General features: G+C 42.9%; 2 long non-coding RNA genes across 3 annotated transcripts in view; one reads left to right on the top strand and one right to left on the bottom strand.

Moving 5' to 3' along the window:
• The window catches only part of LOC149121920 (uncharacterized), a 435,681-nt gene that overhangs the window by 59,466 nt on the left and 351,028 nt on the right, over positions 1-25,187 (bottom strand). Inside the window, exon 5 of one of the 2 annotated variants that reach the window (XR_016221541.1) lies at positions 1,920-2,087. The exons of the other annotated variant lie outside the window; for it this stretch is intronic. This is a non-coding gene — a long non-coding RNA (uncharacterized LOC149121920). Of the gene's footprint in view, positions 1-1,919; positions 2,088-25,187 lie in introns of those variants that run through there. 2 annotated transcript variants of the gene reach the window in all.
• LOC149121921 (uncharacterized) overlaps positions 1-25,187 on the top strand; it is a 102,601-nt gene that overhangs the window by 12,130 nt on the left and 65,284 nt on the right. The window lies entirely within an intron of this gene.

Genomic DNA, 25,187 nt, shown 5'->3' on the forward strand with positions numbered 1-25,187 from the left:
GAAGATCAATGGACCCTTAGCCCAAGCTCCCCAAGTGGTTATTTCCCCAGTTCCAAAAAGTGTAACTGAAACAGCCATATCTAGTGCCTAGCAGAATCCTTACACTGGTTCCTTAACCTGTGAGCAGAGGGCTGTCATGGGGAAGGAGGGCAAGTGTAAACCACTAGAAGTGCTTCTACCTAGGGAAGCAGTAGCAAGCAGCAACACTGCTTTCCTGGAGGAATCCAGATAGTGTCCTAGAAAGGACATGAAGGATGCAGGGGTAGTGAGTCCCGTCACATCCCCATTCGACTTACATATTTGGCCTGTGCAGGAGATAGATGGGCCTTGGAGAATGACAGAGGATTTTCAGAAGCTTACTCAGGTAGAAACTCCAATTGCAGCTGCATACCAGATGTGGTTTCATTGCTTGAGCACATTAGCACATCTCTTGGTATCTAATGTGCAGTTATTAATGTGAAAGTTGTATTTTCTCCCTGCCTGTCAGTAAGGATCACAGAAAGTTTTCTTTCAGTTGGTAAAGCTGGTACTATATCTTCACTAACCAAGCTCAAGGCTACATCAACTTCTCAAGTGTAGATCACTTTCCCTTCCACAAAATCTCACATTGTTCCATTACACTGTTAACATTATACTAATTGTTCTCCTGAGCAGAAATGACAGTTACTCTAGACTAATGGATAGAATATTTCCACGCAAGAATTTGGCAAATAAATATGACAAATTTCAGGAAGTTCTACCTCAGTGACATTTCCTGGGGTCCAGCATCGTGGGGGCATGCCATGATATCGCTTCTAAAGTAAAAGATGAGTCCTTTTGTTAGGTCTCTGCTACCATCAAGACAGAGGCACAAAGCCTGAAAGGCCTCTTTAGATTTTGCAGACAGCACATTCTTCATTTGGGTGTGATAGCCCAGCCGAGTTAATCTGCGACCCCAAAAAGCTGCTAGTTTTGAGGGAAGTCTATGAAAAGAGAAGACTCTGTATGGGCCCAGGCTGCTGGGCATGGTGTTCTGCCACTGGGTCAGATGATGCAGCAGATCCAGTATAGCAGCATTCTGTCTTACTGGGATAGACACTCTGGATGTGGGTTTTCCTTCCCCACACACAATAATTATGCCAAAACTACCATCTCTGGACTTACAGAATGCTTTATCCACCATCATGGCATTCCACACAATCTTGCTTCTGATCAAGGGACTCCACAGAAAATGAAGTATGGCAGTGGACACAAGCGCCTAGAATTCACTGGTCACCATCATCCTGTAGCATCTGGCTTGATGGAAGAGTGGGAATGGCTTTTTGAAGATTCAGTTACAGCACCGGTTAAGTAGCAATCAATGAATGCCTTGCATGTCTAGAGAAAAGTTCCTCAAAAGATTATAAACTCTCTCGATCAGCATCTGGTAACTTACAGGTGGAAATAGGAGAGACACTACTGACTATTACTCCTAGTGACCCAGTATCAAGATAGCTGCTTCTTGTTCCCACATCATTACACAGTTGGCATCAGAGAATCCTTCCACTAGGAGACACACAATGACTCTACTGAACTGAAAGTTAAGACTTTGGGTTCTTCATGCCTCTGACTCAACAAGCAAAGAAAAAAGTTATTGTGATGGCTGTGGTGATTGATCATGACCACAAAGGGAAAAATTGGTCTGCTTTTTCACAAGAGAGACACATCAGAGTATGTCTAGAATACAGGCGATCCCTTGGAGCATCTATTATTATTATCATTGCCCAGTAATTAAAGTCAATGAGAACTTTCAACAACCTAGTCAAGGCTGGACTAATGACACATAGCCTTTCTTTTTTTTTAAAAAAAAGATTTATTTATTTATTTGAAAGTCAGAGTTACACAGAGAGGAGAGAGAGAGAGAAAGGTCTTCCACCCAATGGTTCACTCCCCAGATGGCCGCAACAGCCGGAGCTGTGCCGATCCAAAGCCAGGAGCTTCTTATAGGTCTCCCACGTGAGACAGGGGCCCAAGGACTTGGGCCATCTTCTACTGCTTTCCCAGGTCATAGCAGAGAGCAGGACAGGAAGCAGACACATAGCCTTTCAAATAGGAAGATTTGGGCCACCCTGCCAGACAAGGAAAATGCTAGATGAAGTGTTGCTTAAGATAAGGGAATCTGGAATGGATAGCGAAAGAAGGTAGTTTTAAATACAAGGTAAGACCACATGACCAGTCAGAAGTAAGAGCTATAGTTTTCATGAGTATTTCCCCCTTATTTTAAATGTTTGTATGTGTGTATACTTTATATATATATATCCACACACATACATACATTAAGGAAATATCTTTGTTTTCTTTCCTCTGTTCCTTTGTTGGGTAACATGGGATGTTTTAACTTCATGTCATAGCTTTAAGTATTGTTAACTTTACACCATGGTATTTAAGTTAATAACTCTTAAGGAAAAAAAGTAAGCATGACTCAAGTAGTAATTGGGGTAGATATATTATGTTAGGCAAAGTTAGGATCTTGTTATTGTCTTTATTTGGGGACTAAATAAGTAGATGCACATGGATGTCAAGTCGATAAGGGATAGACTTGCAATGGTGAATTCTGTATGCCAACTTATATGTCCCCTGGGTTACAGGGTGTCTAGATATTTGATCAAATATTATTCTGGATGTGTCTGTGAGGGGGCATTTAGATGAGATTAGCATTTGAGTTGACAACCTGAGAAATCAGATTACCTCTCTGTATGAGTTGGCCTCATCCCAGTGCCTCAGATTTGAATTGAAACATGGATTCCTCTTGGATCGCAAGCCTGCCAGCCTCACACTGTAACCATCAGTTCTCCTTGGCCTTCAGCTTGCCATATTTTGAAATTTCTCAGCCCTCATAATTGCCTGAGGCAATTCATACACACACAGACTCACATGGGGACTTAAAAAAGTCATGGAAAATGGAGTGAAAGGACTATTTTGATGCCAAAAAAGTTTTGAAATCCACATATATGAAAGAAATTCACCTCACTGAATCTTAAGAGGACCTTAAAATTCGAAGTCAGTGAACTCAAAAGGCTTCCATAGCCTTGGCAACTCATGACTAGAGCCTAGGGAGATTACTGACGCCATAAACAAGGTATCAAATTGTTAAGTCAACAACAGGAGTCACTGTGTACTTACTTCTCATGTGGGATCTGTCCTTAATGTATTGTCCAATGTGAAGTAATGCTATAACTAGTACTGAAACAGTATTTTACACTTTGTGTTTTTGTGTGGGTGCAAACTAATGAAATCTTTACTTAATATACACTGAATTGATCTTCTGTATATAAAGATAATTGAAAATGGATCTTGATGTGAATGGAATGGGAGAGGGAGCAGGAGATGGGAGGGGTGCGAGTGGGAGGGAAGTTATAGGGGGGAAGCTGTTGTAATCCATAAACTGTACTCTGGAAATTTATATTTACTAAATAAAAGTTTTTAAAAAAAGAATATAATAGAGACTCCATAAACATTAGATGGCTATAGAAATGGCTTTTTCTTTAATTTCAGACTACTTCTTTCAGGTGGTCAGATGGAGGGGTGAGAATGAGCTGGCAGTAACTGGCTTTCAGTACACAGAGAGTCAATGAGGCCTGAAGCATAGAAACATGATGCCTGAAGTTCCTAGTTCAATCTCTAGGCAAGTCCTAGAGCAAGGTGTATGTTTTAGGAATGTTTTCATATCTTTTCAATAGAGTTTTGTTGAGGCAGGCATTGTGACACAACAGGTTAAGCTACAGCAGGCAAAAAAAAAAAAGATGTTGAAAATGTTCATGAAAAATGCATGTTATGAAACAGCATAGATTTCAAATTTTCACATGAAAATTAAAATATTTCCATTTATTTTCCATGAACTTTTTGTAATGCTCTTGAACTCATATTACATGTATGCATACATACACACCTGGATGTCCATCTTATTAGTTCTGTTTCTCTGGAGAACACTGACTAATACAGGTTTTCATTTTTCATTTTCTTCCAAACTAACCTTTCAGCTTCCCTGTTTTTTTCTCCCTGCCTTACATCAACTGTTGGCCTAGGTTGAACACACAATAGAACACTAAGGAGAACATGAAGCATGTTTCTCCTTCCTTCCCCTTCCTGCTTCCAAGAGCACAATCAATTCCATTCAGTATTCAAATGTCTAGTATGTAGTCACACTGCTGGAGTGCATTTCAAGTTCCACAAAAACCCAATAAGGAACTCATTGTCTTCTCTAGAGAGACAGAGATTGGAGGTGTTGGTCCTAAGGCCATCCATCACTAGGGAGCTCTGTTACTTACTGGTTTTAGAATTTAGGACCTCTTTTTATCTCAAGTTTCTCATCTGTGAAATGGAATTCATATTATAGCATCGAGTTTAGGACTGGTATGAAGACTGCAAGAGTTACTGTATTCATTATATTATATTGCATATTATACATGCACAGTGGTGAGAATGGTGCCTGGAACATAAAAAGCTCATCATTTTATCTTTTATCATTCCTGTCTCTCCTGACCTGGGAGAGTAGGTAGGCTACAGAAGCACCAGTGGCCCTGCCATCTTGAATGATGTAGGATTCAAATAGCTCCTTTTCCTCTCGAGATCTCTCCCACAGTATTTGGTGGGGAGCGGAACATGGGCTTCCCTGTCATGTGGACCCATCCTGGAGCCATCCAGGACCTTCCCAGTTATGGCAGTCCTTTGAGTGATGTATTCCCATTTGACTCACTTTTTCCTGTGCTTACTCAATGCGTTGACTGAACAGGAAGCTGCAGCCTTGTCCTTCCCTCCCAATGGATGTGCTCTTGAAGGTTCCCCTGGGTGCCAGGCGCCCCCTCTTTTGCCAGCAGAGGTTTTGAGATAAAGTATAATGTGTGTTGCTTATGCTTCCATCGGGCTTGCATTTATGCAAAAATGATGCTCCCTTTGGTTAACTGTCAAATACCACAACTTGACAGCAGGCTATTTTTTTTTATTGTGTCTACTTAAAGGAACAGAAAGGCAGCTTTCTAAAATTATCTGAAAATTCAGAAGAAAATTCTACTTGCATCCTTAGGAGAAGCTGAAAATATGAGTGCCTTTATTCTTTTCTCCACCTGGCTCTGAATAGGCTCTGTAAAAATTGTATTGGGTCAGGCTCAGAAACTAGTAAAGAGATATGAATACAATGGGAAGAAATGGTTCCTTGTCTGCTTCCTGTCTCTCTCTCACTATTATTTTTTTAGAAGATGCAATACAGCTCTGCCTCTGGATATACTCCCTTTGTTAGATGTTATTGCCTTTGCCACCTGCCGTGAAATGGTCCTTCAAGGGTTTAGATAAATCAGTTGCAAAGGTGTCTGGTTTCCCTGTTACATCTGTAAGTGCCTTTTCTGAAAGGCTCTTTTTATGCTACCTACAGAAATTCACCTCACTGAGTCTTAAGAGGACCTTAAAATCAGCCACAATGTATCAGAGGAGGAAAGGGAATGATTTTGCGCCCCTAATTTTTTTTTTTTTTTTGGAAAGACACAGAGCATTTAAGAGGAAGACAAGCAAGTAATGAAAGGGAAATGGTCATCCTGAGAGTGTCTTCCATGAGGGTTTTTTTTTCCTTTTGGTGAACACTGTGATGTGGAGAAATTTGAATGTGGTCTTAGGGACCTAGTGTGTATTCACCAGCTATTCACTTCTGTGAGGAGTTGCCCTTTCCCCACAGCCAGGGGAGTGAAAGATTATACAAACTAGTGCCATAGTCTTCCAACAAATTCTGGCGCATTTCCTGGTACAAGGTCACCTCTAGGGCCATCAGACAGAGTTGCAGAATCAATGGCCACTGGCAAAGTTGGAAGGGATGAGAGCTCCTGTTCCAGGACTCCCAGGGAATGAAAGTATATACGTACTCACCAGCTCATCCAAACCCACCTACAGATCACTGGTGTGCAACAGAGACCCATAGAACTTCTCAGGGTATAGGAGTATGCCAAGGTATCTAGACCTTGAGAAATCGTCCAGTCCAGGCTGGTCTGTGTTTGTCTAGTCATGGTCCATGTGGTAAGACCATCCAGATGGGTAGGGATGGACCTTGAACTGAAGGAAGCACAGATCAAATGCAATGGCAAAGTAAGAATTTAGCACCAGTAAATTAAGTAACTCGTGGAATTAGAAGAAGGAGAGACATCCAGTTTCTGAGGCGACAGAAGGCTTGACCACACAGACACAAGCTGGGAGCTGAAGAATACCCAAGGTCAACCCTGGAGGACCAATAGCAGCAGCAGGACTCCTGGTCCCCAGTCTGAGCCATGTACCTATGCTCCAGCTCTCAAAAAAAAAAGGTCTGAAAGCCTGTATGGAATAGAGAAAATTCTTTCAGAGGTAACTGCAGGCAAGAGCTGTTCCTGGATACAGCCTGTGGCTGATGCTAGAATCTCTCCTGAGTCAGACACCCAGATGCATGTGTAGGCTGAGGAAACACAACTCTGTGGTGTGATTGAGTTGCAAAAACTGATTGCTGAGTGCCAAAATCTTTGGAAGTTTTGCTGTGTCATACCATTAATTTACAAACTGGAGGATAGAGGAATTGGGATTTGGGCTATTCAGAGCTCAGTCATTTTGAATCTTGGCCTTGGAAGGAGCAGCTGAGTGCCAGTTTTCTTAGCAGGTTCTTACAACATTCTTCTCCCCAGCTTCCTCTTGATTACCCTTATCAATGTCTTCCTCCTCACAATCATTATCCATGATACAACTCAAATTTATTGAATGCAAGCTATCCATTGGCTTTAAACTCAGCCATCCAAAACAGAATTCATCATTTGTCCCTCTCATTTATCTATTAGTGCCTCTACTCTTGGCTTCCATTCATCCAGACTTGACATTTCAGTATCCCCTCTACTTGGTTCCCCAACCATATATGCCCTTTATCTTCTGCCCTCAGAGCATCTCACCTTCATGCCTTATTTTCTCTTCTCATAGCCCTGAAGAAAGTACTTACCTTCCTTGCTATTAGAAGGTGACTTCTTAGAAAACCATTTTGCCCCCCCATACTAGTCTCCCACAGTTCCAGTAGACTGCCCATTTGCCACCCAAGTAATACTTCTGTTACTGTTTTGAACAGATCAGTTCTATGTCCAAAATCTTCAATAACGTCACTTTGCTTATAAATTTATGTCCACACACAGTTAATTCTCATTAATCTCAGTAGTTATGTTCCACAGAGTCAGTGAAAATGGTGCCTCAGTGAATACTGAGCCATAGCTCCTAGGGGGTGAGATTGGGTTCCTAAAAGTTCCTGGGGGCAATATTTTAGTTAGCCAATCAATGCATAACCGATTTTATGTGTTTCTGTCTAAAGACACCTTATTTAATACATATTGATTCATGGCCTACAACACTATAACCCAAGCTTACCTAACAGCCCTTGTTTTTCCTTTAGGGCACATCACAGCTTTCTTAAACTTGGGAATAGTAGACAGCACTGCAGTGCCACAACTGGGGACTATTTTAAACAGTGAAATCAGCTGCCAAATGTATGACACGTGAAGTACTGGCACTAAATAGACCACAAATGGGCATTTGTTTATGGTGTAATAATCATTACACAAATCACCACTTTGTATACCTTGAAAACATGCAATCTTCGTTAATCATTTTAAAATGCAGAAAATAAAAAAAGTTGTTCAACCTTCCACTTCAACTGGGAATGTATGCATCAAGTGACTAAGTTTGTGTCATTCAGTACATAACTGTGAATGACCATAAAGGAATCGTGAGCATTGATTTAAGGGTTAGAAATACATTTTAATGAATTAATTTGTGATTACCAAAACTTTCAAAAACAAGGTTCACTTGCACCTTATTCTGGATTTTACAACCCCAATGACCAGTTCACTTCCTCTCTCATCAGTGTTATTCCCCATATTCCCCTATACTTTACTCCTGCTAAAATACTCACTCTTTCTGAATTTCCTTCCAAATCTCTTACTTCCATGCCTTTCCATGATAGAATTCTTTGGTTGCAAGTAACAGAACCTGACTTGGACTGATAAGAAGAATAAGAGGAGGATATTAACTGTGGCTCACTCACTCAAAGGAAGAAATGGACAATTAAGAGTCATGGAGTCTGTGTACTAAGGCAGCTAAGAGCTGAAAGCTAAAGGAGTCCATGAACCTTCAAAGAGGATATCCTCAAGAAACCTCACTTCAGTTAATTCCTTGCCATCTGTGTCTCCAAGTTTCAAATTTGTAGAAGAGGCATGGGATAGGCCTAGCTTGAGCTAAGCATCCCTTAGACCCAAGTGTTCAATCCCAGCGACTAAGGTAGGATGATAGTTGGCCTCACATGGCTCATTTCCCCACCACTTTGGAGAGTGTGGCAGTCTGTTACCAGCCTAAGACTGTGGCTGGTGCTGCCCAGGTAAAGACAATAATCACTCTATCTGTTTTCCTTTTCCATCTCCATAGTCTAGAATTCTACTCACCCTTCAATATTCATCTAAATATGACCTTTTCTATAGGGCCTTTGCTGATTTACCCCCACTAGATTTAGTTCTCCTTTCCCCTCCTTTAAACCAAGCATCACTTGGTATTTATCTCTGGTTTTCTTTTTTTTTTTTTTTTTTTTTTTTTTTTTTTTTTTGACAGGCAGAGTGGACAGTGAGAGAGAGAGACAGAGAGAGAAAGGTCTTCCTTTGCCGTTGGATCACCCTCCAATGGCCGCCGCTGCAGCCGGCGCACCGCGCTGATCCGATGGCAGGAGCCAGGTACTTATCCTGGTCTCCCATGGGGTGCAGGGCCCAAGCACCTGGGCCATCCTCCACTGCACTCCCTGGCCATAGCAGAGAGCTGGCCTGGAAGAGGGGCAACCGGGACAGAATCCGGCGCCCCAACCGGGACTAGAACCCGGTGTGCCGGCGCCGCAAGGTGGAGGATTAGCCTATTGAGCCACGGCGCCGGCTTTATCTCTGGTTTTCATATTTAACTCTATGTTGTGGCTATGTGTGAATTTTTCTTATTATTTGTTCACTTATTCAAAAATATGTATTAATTACCTATTGCATATAGGAGTTGTTCTAAACCTCTCCTCCTATAGGCTCCTAGACAGCAAGGACTCTAGCCTATTAATCCTTAAATCACTTGTAGAGACTAAAAATGTATCAAATGGATTCTACATGGAAAACACCTACATTCAAGCACATTTGGTTTATCTTGGAATAAGTCTCGTAAGGGCCAGAAAGCTTGGTGCAGTTTAATTCCTGGTCAACGTTGTTATCCGTGCCCAGTGTAAGCACTTTGCAGCTATGTTTAATTACCATAATGACCCAACTAGAAGGACTAGACATAATCCATTGCATAGCTGAATAAAAATGTACATGTACACATACACACATATAACCGAGTTATGAACTAAATAAAAATTAATATTTAATTTCAATTTTCAATAGTAGATAATTCTAATGAAAGGAAGAAAAAGACATAAGCCAGCCCTCAAGTTTATAAAAGCCAAAAAGCAAACAAATTAGAGTGCAGTGCATAAGAAAGTATAAGAATACAAAGCTATAGATGGAGAATGTAGGTTTGATGGAAATGACTGTGGTAGGAGTTATAAAGTTAGACAAATGTCTTCAGAAATTGATATCCCCCAATCAGATGCTCCCCTTTATATCCGCCCACATGCAGCATTTCTTCATGAACAACAGGATCAAAATCTTGGCCCACAAAAAATAACTTGTACACATTCTCAAGAATATTCAATGCTTTTTCCAAGAAAGAGATGCTATCTTTTTCCAGCAAGACCATGATGAAGTGGCATGTGCTCTGGAAAGACAAGGTCACATCTTAAGCTCTCAGCCCAGCAGGACAAGTTGGCCTCTTCCATCACTGGTAATTTAGGATACCCTTTGACCAATGACCCCCATTGCATGCATTCCGTGAGAGTAGTACTTTTCCAAATTGACTGCAACTCAATCCTCAAAAAGACTTGCTTAAAACAGTAGAAATTTGCAAGAAAGGTCTAATGGAAAGATTGAGAAGTGTCTTTCTTCTCCTAGGTTCTCTAAGAGCAGTCCTGGATACATAGCAAAGTCCCTAGACCTTGGATTCCCACAAAGATGCCTTTGTGGATTTATACCACTTAACTTTCACAGACACTGGCCTAACAAAAACTTATTTTTAACCATATTTCTCTCTTATCCCCTTCAAACATTTACTTGAATGTATTGCTCACTAGTTAGCCCATGTTCCTTATACAAACATACATGGGATGGATTCTCTCTTTTTTTTTTTTAATATATCTCAAAGAAAAATGTTGTCCCTGCAGGGTGATTCTGGTATTTTCTTCCTTATCAAATAATAAACACCATGCAAAACACTATTTTCCTTGTTGTCTCAATTTCCAGAAAATTCATGGGCAGAATTCAGTTAATGAGTTTGCTTGTTGCTAAATTATTCCCTTCTCAGGGATAAAGAGCTGCGTTCCCTCTGTTCCTCTCTTTCTTGCTCTTTTTGCAGTACTTAATTTTTTAATATCAAATGCATTTTTAGTAAATGGGGGATAAACCTTAACACAGATTGAATTTGTGATCCTTGTTGCATTAATTCAAACTCCTGTCAAGACCCAAAATCTGGAGTCATATCCCCTGGAACACTTATTCAAATGCTATTTGGCACTGAAAAGGCAGCGGGGGCTGGGGACCTGTGTGTTACATTCTTGGAGAGGAAGCCAGCAAGAACATTTGTCTGAACATCAATAACAATTAGATCTTAATTATAAGGAAATGTTCCAAGTAACATTCCACTCCCAGAGGGGTAGGTTTGGGTAACTTGAGCCATAGATTCATTTTGTCATTGGCTATGAAAGTCATGCTCAAGTGGATACTAAACTTCAAAGTGATGAGGTAGAGTTATTAATGCAAGTTATCCTGAACTTGACTCAAACCTTTGAAAGCTCTTCTAGGTTAATTAAAACCAAACTTATGGAACAGGAACTTCACGTGCTCACTGTTACACTACTATTGCCTAAAATTATGAGTATGATTCATAAGTATACAATAATTTATGAGCAGGAATTAATCAATTCTTGTAACTCTGACATGATTTCAAACCCTTGATATCCTCTTGGTATTTAAGATAAGCCTGAGCACCTACCTTAGCCTTGTAATCCTGCATAACCTTGCACCTGCCTTGTTCTACAATGTAACATCTTTCCAGTATCTTCTGATTCACTCTGCTCCATTCATACTGCAATCCTTTCAGTTCTTTTCACTTCGAAACCTATCTTTCATCATAGGCTCTTGGGTACTTGATGTTCCCTATTCCTTTCCAGTTTCTCAGGTTTGGGTCTTCCACTCTGGGATTTAAAAAACCCCTCGAGTTTTTAAAAGTTTAATCTGTTGATCTTTATTTAAAAGAGTAAAAAAATCTTCAATTTACTTAATGATCATATAGTTAACCCTACAGTAAGAACAAGAGCTCAAAAAGTAGTGTTAAGAAAAGAAAAAAAGCCAGCAGCACGGCTCACTAGGCTAATCCTCCGCCTGCAGCACCAGCACCCCGGGTTCTAGTCCCGGTCAGGGCGCCGGATCCTGTCCCGGTTGCATCTCTTCCAGTCCAGCTCTCTGCTGTGGCCCAGGAGTGCAGTGGAGGATGGCCCAAGTGCTTGGGCCCTGCACCCCATGGGAGACCAGGAGAAGCACCTGGCTCCTGGCTTCGGATCAGCGCAGCGCACCGGCCGCAATGCACCAGCCGTAGCAGCCACTTGGGGGGTGAACCAACGGTAAAGGAAGACCTTTCTCTGTCTCTCTCTCTCTCACTGTCTAACTCTGCCTGACAAAAAAAGAAAAAAGAAAAGAAAAGAAAGAAAAAAACTCAATTGAAGAGACAAGGACTGTAAACAATCATTGAACCTCAAAATGTCTATTTCACTCCAGTACAATACAATCCATGTACTGTATTAGTAAAGCAAATCTTTGCAAAAATTAAGAGTGGAAATGTGAGAGGAAGGAGGAGGAAGGGTTGGAATGTGGGTGGGAGGGAAGTGTCACTATGTTCCTAAATCTATATATATGGAATACATAAAACTTGTATAACTTAAATAAAATTTTTAAAAAAAAGTAAAAATCAAAAATGGACAGAGATCTTTTATTTAGAGGTTCTGTCCCCAAATACCTGCCAAAGCAAAACTAGGCCAGGTCAAAGGCAGGAGCCTAGAATCCCATCCAAGACCCCAACAGGGATTATCGAACCCAAGTACTTGAGCCTTCGCCTGCTGCCTCCCAGGATCTGCATAGCAGGAAGGTGGATCAGAAGCAGAGCAAGGACACAAACAGGCACTCCTATCCAGGATGTGGGCTCCCACGAGACATCTTAGACACAAAACTGCCCCAACACTCCCTTTCGGAAAAGGTACCTAGAACCGGTGCCCATGAGAGTATTTTGTTATCTCCTTCTCAACACTTTTCACAAGTGTTCTTTATTGTCTGCTACCCTCACGATGCAGTGAGTTCCACAAAGAGTGCTTTAGACACAATTGTAGCTTTTCACTTAGCAAGAGCCTTATTCCTCTTAGATTGTTTTGTGGACTCGTACAGTTGGATGTCCCCAACCCTTACGTGACAGAATAACTCACAAATCAAGAACCATTGCATATTTGTAGTGGAATATCCATTAGAGGTAACCTTGTCTCCCTCATTTCCCAGGGAGAATTTAGGCCTAGAGAGAGGGAGTAACTTACCAAATCTGCTCAGTGCTAAAACTAGACCAGAACCCTCATTTTAATTGCCTTTCAATAAATGCCCTATTCACTGTTTCAGGTAAATGCTAGCTCATTTAGGCTGATCAACTCATCCTGCTTGGCCCAGGATTTTTCTGGTTTTAACGGCAAGTCCTGTGACACAGGAGACCCTCATTCCCAGAACAATCAAGGGAGTTTGACCACTGTGCATGAAGTCACTTCATTGGCAGTGTTTGTGTTGATTCCTTTCCCTTTTACCGAGGGAGGGAGGGAGGGAGGAAGGAAGACAGGAAGACGATGGCAGTCCCTGCTCCCCTGCACTGTGGCAGACATGCCCTCAGAAACTCACTAGCCACTGGTCATTCCAAGAAGATGAACACTCCCAATGTCAGTAGATGAGCTCCAAATCAGGAAATTTTTCCTTATCGGGGATCTAGTAGCCAACCATCCATTTTCATGGAACAAATCTGTCTTAGTTTGCATTAGTAAAATGCCACAGACCTGGTGGCTTAAACAACAGAAGTTTATGTTCTCACCATTCTGGAGACTGCAAGTCTGAGCTCAGGGGACCAACACAGTCAGCTTGGGCAGAGAGCTTTCTTCCTGACTTCCAGACAGCTGCCTTTTTGCTGTGTTCCCTTGGTTGTTCCTAGGTGTGTGCATATAGATAGAAATCTCTCCTTTTCTTCTTATCAGGCCAACAAACCTATCAGATAGGATTCCCCCCACCCCATGACAAAATTTAGCTTGAATTACTTCTAATAAGGCCTATCTCTAAATAGGCCAGTGCTTTAACATATGAATTACCGTGGAAATCCATAACAAAATGTTGCTTGATTGCCAAGTGGTAATCTCATCAAGTCTGAAACCTAGTGATTTATATGACAGTTTTAACCTGTAGTTTCAAGTTCCCTGGCACTGAGAATGGTTTCTCAAGCACCAGTAGAAACTGGTTTGATCATAGGTGTTTAGATGGAAACTGGCAACAGCAACGAATTGGTGTTCAATTTCTGAAAGCAAGACAGGAAGGAGAGACAGGGTTAGAAAAGGGCAGAGAGGATTTTGTGAGCCTTGCATCATTTGCCCCAAGTGCTATGTTTCTGGCAATAGCAGCAACAGCAGCACAGGCACCCTGTGCCCTGCAGTGGAGGCACGCCACCGGCACCTGCAGTGTGTGCTTCCGTGCTGCTGGTGGAAGCCGGCCTGGAAGAGTGCAGGGTGAGAGTTGGGTTTGAGACAACCTCAAACCCATTTCTGTTCTCTTTTCTCTCGGCTTTATTCCTCGTGATAGATCCTGAATACCCTCTCAAGCTCTGGCAGAGTGTTTCAATGTCCTTTTACGTCCGTTTGGCTGAAAAGACTCTTGAGGAATTTCTTTCAAACTTTGTCAGACACAGATACCAGCTAAGGGTCTTGCTGAAACGGGGTCTGGGGGGAAGGGTCTGCATTTCTAATGAGCTCCAAGGTTTGCTGATGCTGCTGTTCTAAGATACAGTTTGAGTTGCAAAACTTCAAAAGATAAAATATTAAAATGTCTTGACAACATTCCCCAGTTTGGCTCTGGGAGACGGAAGGCCATACGACCCTGAACGCGCCCGATCTCGTCTGATCTCGGAAGCTAAGCAGGGTCGGGCCTGGTTAGTACTTGGATGGGTGACCTAGCACTTTGCACACGAGATAATTCTATAGCGCTGCAAGCATTTGCCTCAGTTCTTTTCCTTGGCTCCCTCCCGAGACAAGCTGCACCAGCAAATCCTGCTTCTCTTCGCCAGATCACCCCTCAACCTTATCCTTCCCCACATCGCTCCTCCCACATTCTCCAGGGAGAAGTTATGCTTGTGGACTTCACCGTGACTGGCAAGACTTGGGCTGGTCTCCAGGGGAAAATGTGAAACACTTAATCCCAAGCAGATCCCAAATTCCTGCTCAGACCCTGCAAGGACCCAAGGGCAATGCCAACTGCATTGTTTTGCCCAAAAGCAATCAAATGGCAGCTCTTGGGATCCCAAACTGTCACGATCTTTCTGAGCACTATTGGTCTATTTGGACTTCATTTTTAGTTTCTTCATTATAATGAAATACTCATAATTTCACTGACATGGAACTCTTGATCAGGGTTGTTCAGATTGGGGAAAAGTATCCCAATTAGGTTATTCTAATCATTTACTATGTAAAACGGTCTGGAAAAAGAAACATCAAAAATAGACCTGCTTCCATATGTGATATTGGATTTTTTCTGAATAGTATGTCTATAAAGATTTTAAAAATCCATAACCATGACTCTAGCTAGGCTAACAATGAAAATTTGCAAATTTGGAAAAATTTTATCTTTGGTGCCCTCAATTCCCTCTGCTAACTGTGGTACCTCTTTGGAACTCCTTTTATAAATATGCAGTTGCCTTATTCTGTCTGTCTCTTCACTACTTGTGACTTTCTCTCAAGAACGTCATTTATATCTGCGTCTGCATTTGAGTCATTGCTATTTTTTTCCTCCCATGGGGATGTGTTTCAGCCATGACTCTGACTAGGGAAAGGATCTGGTGCCGGGCAAGTAATTTCAGGGAAAAGGCAGTTCATAGCACGTGACCCCCTGGAACTCTCTCGGCAAGCAGCAAGAAGCATGGGCTCTTGTTGGAGGTGTTGTCCTTGGTGCCTTGTAGGAATCTGCTCTGTCTGCCATGACATCATCTCACAGACCAGTGGCTCAAACTACAGAAGCTGGTTTGTCAAAGTTTCAAGGCAGTAGGTCCAAGGCGAAGATACTGGCAGGGTCAGCTTCTCCTCAGGCCTTGGCTTGAACAGGACCTTCTTTGTGCCATGTCCTCACCTGACGGTGCATGTACACCCCTAGGTCCCTCCCTCAGTCCTGCCCAAGTTGGACTGAGCCTCACCCTAGGAATTCTTGTAGCCTTAATTTCCTTCTCTAAAACCTAACCTCAAAATACAGTCACCTGAAAGGCTGGAGCTTCGACCCACAATTGTGGTTGTTGGAGAGGGTAGTACAATTCAGTATAGCATGCCTCTATGTGTGCCTGCATCACTTGGCTGGCCAATGTTTCCTGTAAGAAAATGTCTGAGCCTGAGGCTTACTATATCCCATGCCCTTTAACGTGTTGGCTGGCAGATTCTACCCCAGACAAGTGCCAATTCATCTCTATTGCCTTGGCTCTAGCCTCATCTTCTCTTTAAAGTGACAGGAACCTTAAAACAGAAACTTCAGCTATCACTTGTCCTTAAAGAGTCTCTGTATAAGAAGTACCTACTGAGGTAGCAGTTGCAAAGTCAGAAAAGTTGGTGAAACAAAGATAATTGTGTGGGTCGATGCATGTGCGTCCTCAAACCCATTCTCTGTCTCTGGCTCTATTCTGTATTGCAGGAAGTCATACTGTCCAGGCTCCCTTTCTCCTGGTTTGTTCCAGCCAATAGGATGCACTGGTGAGAGACTGGAGGGTGTGATTTGGACAGATACTACTCTCTTCAATTACCATTCTGTCTTTAGCAATAGTAGTATCTTTCCAGAGTTGCAGTACACACAGGAAAATCCTTGGCTCAGAGAATTCTACTTCAACACTGCAATGACACTACCTCCTTCCATGTACCTCCAGCCACAGAGGTGGTAGCAGCTTCCTGCTGAGGCTGGCCCCTGGGTGCTACTGGCTCACTTTTGTCTTCTCAACTCTCCCACTTTTATATAACTAATTACCCAAATCAAGTTGCTTCTGCTCTAAAGTCTTAAAGTGGTTCTTGTTTCTTGGCTGATATAACAATCATTAAACATACTTCATGCTGTGAGAACTAAAGGAGAGAGAGAGGGAGGGAGAAAAGAAGGGAAGAGATAGAGAACTCAGCCTATAATAACCCTCAAAACATTGAAAATATTGAGAGAAATGGCAAAAGTAATTTATATACAACCCATTGTTCAGAAATAGAACCACTAAATAAACTTAAATGCATAAATCAAAACCACCTCTGAAACCCAGTTTTCAGTTGTAACTCTGGTGGTATTTCCTAGAAAGACAAGATGTAGTGGAAAGAACACAGAACTTGGAACCCAAAGGCATGACTCTCTACAGCCAGCTGTGTCACCTTGAATTTCTCATTTCCTTTCAGGGGCCTGAATCTCTGCATCTGTAAACTGAGATGTTTGGAAGTTCGCAATCCAAAATTCGGTGGTTCCATTAGTCTAGTACTGGATGAGGGCAGTGGATCAGTGGATCACAGAACAGTTTTGGGGTGTGTGTGTGGGGGGCGTGTCACATAGTGAGCCAGGAAGCAGAAAGATGGCGAACACACTTGTCCTTATGAAGCTACCATGACTCATTCACGGGCGGTCCACTCCAGCAATCCAATCCAATCCAAACACTTCCCAGGTATTCTCACCGTCAGACACCACAATGGGATCAAGGCTTCACCTTGTAGGCACCATCAGGCCATGGCTTTGGGACTTAAACATCTTTATGAGTTGAGGAACCAAAGAACTAAATCCTGTTCAAACCATAGCAGACATCATGTCTGGAAAGAGTAAAACACTGAAATCTTTAACAGTAATTGCAGTGCTCCACAAGGTCTCTAAAACTGAATACTCATTTCCCTTAGATACCTGCAGAAGTTTGTGTGTTCACCTCTCTGACCGCTTGTGATTAGCTGTATATGAAGCAGCACTCTGACACACCCACTAGCTACGTCTTCTTCCATGGCGCCAACCTACCCTCCCAGTCCACTTCTTGCCTCCTACTCAGAAGCAGGTGTACCAGATTCTACTTTCCGTTACAAGACCTTTTTATAAAACATCCATCTGACAGACATTGCTGAAGTATGTATATTGAAACCAAATATTAATTTTCTGCATTGATTAAACTAGTGTCTTGTAAGAAGTCTTCAGACTGCCTGAATAGAACAGCACAGGGTTGAGCAAACATTTTCCATAAGTGGTCAGATAGTAAGTATTTGAGACTGCGCAGGTCAGTCTCTCTGGTGTACTTGTCTTCATCATCTTTTTTGCCTCTCTTTATTTTAGCTCCTCCTGCAACGTCATTTCCTCCAACTTCAACAATATTTTAAGAATATAAAAGCTATTCTTAGCTTGTGAGTCAAAAAAAAAAAACAGATTTTGTGCCAGATTTGGCCTATAGGTTATACTCAGAAAAGGCAATTAAAAATAAGCTATAGGTGCCGGCAATGTGTTAGAGCAAGTTAGGCTGCTGCTTGCAGCGCCAGCATCCCATGTGGGCAATGGTTTGAGTATGACTGCTCCATTTCTGATTCAGCTCCCTGCTAGTACACCTGGAAATGCAGAAGAGGATGACCCAATTGCTTGGCCCCTGTGCCTATGTAGGAGACTGGAAGGAGCTGCTACTGGCTCTGGACCAGCCCAGCTCCAGCCTTGCAGCCATCTGGGGAGTGAATCATCAGATGGAAGATCTCTCTCTCCCCCTCCCCTCCTTCCCACCCTCCCTTCCTTTCTGTAACTCTGCAGAATAAATTTTAAAAAGACTCATAAAACAAAACATTTACTATATATACAACAAGGCTAGAAACAGAGTAGATCTTGAGTTGCATCTACAGTGGTACAATAGCAATAATGATGGTAGCCATAACTGAAAACCTTAATTGATTATTCAACGTGAGGTACTGTTCTAACATATTTCACAGATATTCTTTAGCTTGTTTGATACACATTTCTTAAGCATTTTTTTATGTCAGACATTTTCCTGGTACTTGTAATAGGTCAATAAATGAAAGTTAAAAAAAAGTTTCACCATTGGGGAATTCACAATCTATTATAATCCTTCCAAAAGCCCAATGAAGGTGCATGGTATTATTGCTCTCATTTTACCAATGAGAAAACAAGCAAAAGAATTAAATGAACTTCCCAAGGTCATTAGATTCTAAATAGTAAGATGGCTCTCGGCTCCCACCCTGTGCTGCACTTAGCACCTAGGAGCCACCATGTGCTGTGCTCTGCCCATCTACACTGGTTTTTGTTTTAGGCTGGTCTCCTTATGATCACAAGATTCTGTCCCTGGCTGGCGCAGCGGCTCACTAGGCTAATTCTCCGCTTGTGGCGCTGGCACCCCAGGTTGTAGTCCCGGTTGGGGCACCGGTTCTGTCCTGGTTTCTCCTCTTCCAATCCAGCTCTCTGCTGTGGCCCGGGAAGGCAGTGGAGGATGAACCAGGTCCTTGGGCCCTGCACCCGCAAGGGAGACCAGGAGAAGCACCTGGCTCCTGGCTTCGGATCAGCGCAGCACGCTGGCCGCAACACACTGGTGATAGCAGCCACTTGAGGGGGTGAACCAACGGAAAAAGGAAGACCTTTCTGTCTCCCTCTCTCTCTCACTGTCTAACTCTGCCTGTCAGATAAATAAATAAAAGATGCTGTCCCTAAGTTTTGAACATTCCAGATAGAGAAAAGAATCCAGCTGAGTATGAACCATTCTGCTGTTATAACTATTTTGTTTTAAAAAATTGTTTTTTTTTTAAAGATTTATTTATTTAATTATTTGAAAGGCAGAGTTATAAAGACAGGGAGAGACAGAAAGAGTGCTATTCCATGTACTGATTGCTCTGCAAATAGTCACAACAGCCAGGGATGAGCCAGGCGGAAGTCAGGTCTCCCACGGGGTGGGGGTGGGGGGGTGTCCCAGTACTTGGGCCATCCTCTGCTGTTTCCCGTTAGCAGGGAGCTGGGTTGGAAGTACAGCAGCTAGGACTTGAACCGAGCTCATGTGGCATGCTGGCATTGTAAGCGGTTGCTTAACCAATTTGTACCACAATGCTGGGCCTAATATAACTTTTTTTCAAGTCAACTATTTTGAGATAAAATTTAGAGACAATAAGACATATACTGAATCGATATAGTAAATGATGAATTTGCCCTTGTAACCATGAAAATATTTCCATTATCCCATTCATGCCCATTTATAGTCAGTACTTGTCCCCAGCTGTAAGTGACCACGGATTTGTTTCTGTCACCAGAGATTAGATTTGCCTTTTGTATAATTTCATATAAATGTAACCATAGGCCGGCGCCGCAGCTCACTAGGCTAATCCTCTGCCTTGCGGTGCTGGCACACCGGGTTCTAGTCCCGGTCGGGGCGCCGGATTCTGTCCCGGTTGCCCCTCTTCCAGGCCAGCTCTCTGCTGTGGCCTGGGAGTGCAGTGGAGGATGGCCCAAGTGCTTGGGCCCTGCACCCCATGAGAGACCAGGATAAGTACCTGGCTCCTGCCATCAGATCAGCGCGGTGTGCCGGCCACAGAGCGCCAGCCATGGCAGCCATTGGAGGGTGAACCAACTGCAAAAAGGAAGACCTTTCTCTTTGTCTCTCTTTCTCACTGTCCACTCTGTCTGTCAAAAAAATATATTATAAATAGGCTATATTTTGAGTACTCATATGCAGTCTTTGAAGAGAAAGATGCTTGTTTTGTTTCTGTCATTGGTTCACTTCCCAAATGCCTAAAACGGCAGAGGCTGGACTAGTGCTTGGCCAGGCCTGGAGCCAAGAACTGAAAACTCCATCCAGGTAGCAGAAAATTACTTAGGCCAGCGTGGCTAAGCTGCGGGGTCTGCATTGTCAGGAACTGAACCCTGGTACTCCAAAGCGGGATGTAGATATCTCAAACTCTAGGCCAAACATCTGCTCCCAGACATACGTTTTAATTGCTCTTGGGTAAATACCTTGGAATGCAGCTGCTGGCTCAAATTAGTCTGTGTTGAATTTTCCATAAAACTGACAAACTGTTTTTCAGAGTGGTTAGACCTTTTCACATTCTGATTAGTAGTGTGGAGAGGACAAGTTCCCACCCATCTTCTCCAACACTTGGTATAGTCGGTCCTTTAGATTTTTTTTTTTTTTTGACAGGCAGAGTTAGACAGTGAGAGAGAGACAGAGAGAAAGGTCTTCCTTCCATTAGTTCACCCCGCAAATGGCCGCTACAGCTGGCACTGCGCCGATTAGGAGCCAGGTGCTTCCTCTTGGTCTTCCAAGTGGATGCAGGCGCCCAAGCACTTGGGCCATCCTCCACTGCCTTCCTGGGCCACAACAGAGAGCTGGACTAGAAGAGGAGCAGCAGGGACTAGAACCTGGCACCCATATGGGATGCCGGCGCCACAGGTGGAGGATTAGCCAAATGAGCCACAGAACTGACCCCTGTCCTTTAGATTTTTAACTATTAATCATGTACGATGTGTCTCCTTGAATTGTGTGCAATGTATCCCTTGAATATGGGGGTGGAGGATACAGAGAAAACCTTTTCTAGAAATCTCCTAGCAGTCTTGCTCTGGTGGCCAGGGCTTGATCTTGTGCCCATGCCTCAGCTGTGAGGGAAGCGAAGAAAGCCCAATCTTGACACTGCAGGCAGACAACCTATAGTGCTCCTGTGGTGTGTGATGGCTCACTGGTTGAGATAATGACTTGAAACTAAAATCTTAGGGAGAGGATGAAGAGGAGTCAAAACAGCAACCAGTTTTGAGCCTGAGTTCCTGGAAACAGGTGGTCTTGGTGGGAATGGTGTGCAGCCAGGTTTGGGTCACACAGTGCTCACAACGTTTTGATCATACCTGTCCCTGTGCTCTTTCATTGGTTCGTGGGATTTCGAAGTGCAGTTCAGTCCTTCAGGGTCTTTCCAAAACTTTGTGAGTTGTCTGGAGGAGACTAAGCTACACCTACCCCAGGGAAATTGGAAAAAGTACATGGACCAGAATGGTGATAATCACAAGGAAATTTCAAGTAAGAGACATAACAAGAATCTGTTTTCTCTTGGTGTCCTGATGAGATTCCTAGGCCCCTTCGCTGTACAGATAGCCTCCTGGAAGTACCGGTGCTGGAATGAAAACATGAAGAAAAGCCAGCCACAGGTTCTTTCAAGTCTCTATTGCATTTATTCTACATGTGTTCAGTCCAGTATTTGCCAAGAAAGACTATATCTACCTTGCTGGCACATTTCCCACCAATCTTCTGCTCTCTCCCCAGGATGATTCAAGTGGCAGTAACAACACAGTGGTAGGAAGCCACGGTGCAGTCCAAGTCGCGACATTAACAATATGAGCATAATGGGAAATGAACTCTATTGATCAGAGATTGATCTCCATTTTTATTTATGCAGATACAAGGGGTTATTTGGATTAGTAATTAAGTTTGGGGACTTTCTCAGGGTTTCAAATTAATTACTGGAAATTCTTTATTCATCTACAAGCCATTGTTCAACATGGATAATGGAAAGGCTGTACTAGTAAGTAATGACTTGGAATGAAAGAGTGCTGGAATTCCAAGTAAGTTTTTAGGATTTTGGTACAACTTCTTAAGAAAACTTTAGTGGACTTTCTATGTAACTAAAGTGGACTTGGAAGTTTGTGTTTATTTTTTTTACTGTCATTATTATGAAACTGTTTATTTCTGGGAAATATCTAGTAGTGTTTTTCAAGTCTTGCCAAAGATATGTTTGCCTTATTTGACAGTTCAGTTTTCAAGTGCCATTGTGCATCACCCCATGTGGATAGCTGTGCACATGTGTGGATGTGCAGAGGATCAGAGAGAGGCCCTTCCAAGCACTGCTTCAGGAAGATACTAAATATCATGCCAACAATAACATATGAGAGCCACTTTCTGAACAGGAAAATAGATAATTATGACCATAAATATAGTACTTCGGAAAACTTGTAAGAGGTCTTTATAAGGTTCATAGATTGCTTCTCAGCCCTTTGGCTAAGAGCAAGTGCATAAGGTTCATAGAAAATGCACATTATAACAAAATTATGCATGAATTTAAAAACGTTATTGCAACAGAATAAGCTCTTTTAATTTCATTTTCCATAAACTTTTTTGAAATCCTCTAATATTCCTAGAGCCAAAGGGATATTCTCAGAGCCCCACTTCTGCATGTCTTCCATAAAACAGGCTGGCTCTGAGATACAGGAGAGCCTCCCCAAACAAGCCCCCTGCTTCCCTCTGCTTAGGGTAGCAACCGGCTGGGGTCATTACTGCCCTACTTTAAAAGATTCTAGTGTGAGGCATGTGTATGTGTACATGTGTGTATGTGCAAATGTAATCATCCTGTGCCCCTAGCCAGGGAAGCCAGGACGCTATTCTTTGCCTTGATGACAGCTGCTCATGCATAAATGAGCGAGCTCTTGGCAAAATCCTAACACGGTTCTGTTTTTCTCTCGTTCCTTTCTTTCGGCCCAATCCCTTTTGCAATGTTCTGATCAAACACCTCTTTTCTCCCCTCCTCTACCACTGGTGGCTGGAAGGGGTATGACTAACACCTGGTTATTTCACAGGTTAGCTACTTGTCTCAAAGCCCTGAAACTAATCTTTCCCATACAACCACACACAACAGGTTCCACTTAAATGAGACACAGGTGGCCAGGTTCTGTTGGGTGTCTAAGAATGATTATCTCCCTGTCTAGGAAGGGTGGGACAGAGATGGAGACTTTCCTGATCTTTAACCAACTCTTGTTGGCTCCCCCTCCGTGGTGCACACTTCGTAATAGTCCCCCAGTTGAGCCAATGTGCCACATCTTCCTTGCCAGGACCCTGACTGACGCCACATTCAGAACAAGATGCGTAGTGAGTTACACCTTCTAGGAGTCATGATGTTTACCAGCTGTATGAGTCAGCTTCTCATTACTAAAGTGCAGCTTCTTAGGAAGGAAAAGGTTTGTCTTGGCTTACAAATTAGAAGTCCACAATCCAGGACTGGGTGGCCCCATGAGTCTGGCATCTGGCAGGTGCTAGCAAAGGCAGAGTGTGGACAGAGAAATGATCACCCGGTGAGCCAGGAGGCAGAAGTTGGGATCAACTCAGTATAAATACTAATGGCCTCATGAGAACTACCCTGGGCGAATCCCCGATGACTGAAAACCTCCTAGCAGGCCCACATCTCAGACACTGCAATGAGATCATTTCTCCATCCTTAACCCATTAACCGTTAACGTATGACTTTAAACATCTCCAAGAGTTTAGGGAGCCAAGTCCTGTTCAACCCATAGCACTCACAGGTTCATTTCTGTTGATAGAAAAAAGACTGAAAACCTTTGAGGTCTAAAAGGAAACTCAAAGGAGAACATTTAGGCTTCTTGTACCCAAAGAGCTTTCCCCTGGTACTAGATCTACATTCCCCAGTGACAATGGCTGCATGATCCTCTTCCTTAAGAACACTTGGGTTCTATGGATTTGCCTACATTATTCTTTTACTTCCCCTCAATCTATTTTTTAAAGGCTAAGGTTACTGCCAAGAATTCATAAAGCTTTCCTGGCTCCATTATTTTCTTCTTTAATCCCTTTCCAGTTTACAGTAATCCTCTAAGAAATCGACACAAATGTGCATGTGTACATCTAACTTATACTCTCAGATTCTCAGATTCCACCTCCTGGGGTTGGTGTTGGGGCACAGTGGGTTAAACCACCCACTGCTGTAATGCCAGCATTCCATATGGCCGCTAATTTGTGCTCAGGTTGTTCCACTTCCAATCCAAGTAGTTGGATTCCAGCCACCCATGTGGGAGACCTGGATGGAATTCCAGGCTCCTGGCCTCAGCCTGGCCTGGCACAGATCATTGCAGCCATTTGGGGAGTAACCCAGCAGATGGAAGATCTCTCTCTCTCTCTCTTTTTTTTTTTTTTTTTTTGACAGGCAGAGTGGACAGTGAGAGAGAGAGACAGAGAGAGAAAGGTCTTCGTTGGTTCACCCTCCAATGGCCGCCGCTGCAGCCGGCGCACCGCGCTGATCCGATAGCAGGAGCCAGGATCCAGGTGCTTTTTCCTGGTCTCCCATGGGGTGCAGGGCCCAAGCACCTGGGCCATCCTCCACTGCACTCCCTGGCCATAGCAGAGAGCTGGCCTGGAAGAGGGGCAACCGGGACAGAATCTGGCGCCCCGACCGGGACTAGAACCCGGTGTGCCGGCGCCGCAAGGTGGAGGATTAGCCTATTGAGCCACGGCGCCGGCCTTCTCTCTCTCTCTCTCCTCTCTCCCTGTACCCCCTTCTCTAACTCTGCCTTTCAAATAAATTAAAAAGTCTTTTAAAAAAATATGTAACTACCACCTCTTGCCAGGCACTGGAATATAATCTGGTTCATGTTCTGATTTTGTACCTTGTATAAACTGATGTTATAAGAAAGGACCTAAAAGGATGCCATTGATTTTGCCATCAGATCAACTGGGTTGGAGACTTATATCTGCCACTAGCTCACTGAATATGAAAATATTACCTAACATTTCTACACCTCAGTTTCTTAAAAGAGAAATGAGAATAATAATATTCTCATGTGACAGTTGTAAAAATAGAATGAAATGTTATTCCTAATTTTTAAGTGTAGTGCCCATTTACAATAAATGCTAACTAAACATTATCATTGAAAACTAGAAAAACAATTATGTTGTTTACTTCTTTAAGCTCCTTTAGGGAACCGTCTGTCATATATTTTGTTCTATTCAATAGAAATCCAATATATATTGGAGATGGATGGGTGGGTGGAAGGAAGGAAGGATGAATGGAT

Source organism: Oryctolagus cuniculus, chromosome 15, assembly GCF_051225735.1.
Source record: "Oryctolagus cuniculus isolate XC-2025 breed Fujian yellow rabbit chromosome 15, ASM5122573v1, whole genome shotgun sequence".
Lineage (NCBI taxonomy): Eukaryota > Metazoa > Chordata > Mammalia > Lagomorpha > Leporidae > Oryctolagus > Oryctolagus cuniculus.